General features: G+C 51.4%; 1 protein-coding gene across 1 annotated transcript in view; it reads right to left on the bottom strand.

Annotated features, from left to right (window-relative positions):
- Window positions 1–804, bottom strand: part of Rnf213 (ring finger protein 213) — a 110078-nt gene that overhangs the window by 49853 nt on the left and 59421 nt on the right.

The following is an 804-nucleotide window of genomic DNA, read 5'->3' as shown; positions in this document are numbered from 1 at the left end:
GAGTGCCCTGTCCCCAGATGCCCCTGTGGCCTGCTGCCTCTCCATGAAGTCAGCAATCAGCCTGTGCATCCAGCCGTTTCATTCCCATGTTTGTGTAGGGTCCTGTGCCTGCATGTATGGGTATGGGTGCTGTACCTTTTATATGTGTGTATGGGGGTGCTATGCCTGTATGTGTGTGTATGGGGGTGCTGTGCCTGCATGTGTGTGTGGGTACTGTGCCTACATATATGTGTGTGGGTGCTGTGCCTACATGTGTGTGTGTGTGTGTGTGTGTGCTGTGCCTACATGTGTGTGTGTGCTGTGCCTACATGTGTGTGTGGGTGCTATGCCTACATGTGTGTGTGTGCTGTGCCTACATGTGTGTGTGGGTGCTGTGCCTACATGTGTGTGTGGGTGCTGTGCCTGTATGTGTGTGTGAGTGCTGTGCCTACATGTGTGTGTGGGTGCTGTGCCTACATGTGTGTGGGGGGATGGGTGCCTGCATGTATAGGTAGCACCACATGCAGGCACAGAGATCAAAAGAAGGCACTGAATCCCCTGGAACTAGAGTTACAGGTGGTCGGGAGCTGCCATGTGGGTTTAGGAATTGAACACAGATCCTTTGAAAGATTAGCCAGTGCTCCTAACTATTAAGCCATCTCTCCACCCCCTAAATATTTCTTTGGGTTGTTTTGTTTTGTTGTTTTTTTCAAGGCAAGGTTTCTGTGTAGCCTTGGCTGTCTGGAAATTCACTCTGTACACCAGGCCTGGATCTGCCTGCCTCTGCCTTCTGAGTGCTAGGATTAAAGGTGTGGGCCACCACAG

Source organism: Mastomys coucha, unplaced genomic scaffold (genome assembly GCF_008632895.1).
Source record: "Mastomys coucha isolate ucsf_1 unplaced genomic scaffold, UCSF_Mcou_1 pScaffold5, whole genome shotgun sequence".
Lineage (NCBI taxonomy): Eukaryota > Metazoa > Chordata > Mammalia > Rodentia > Muridae > Mastomys > Mastomys coucha.
The sequence above is the reverse complement of the archived record's forward strand: the minus strand, read 5'-3'. Positions and strand labels throughout refer to the sequence as shown.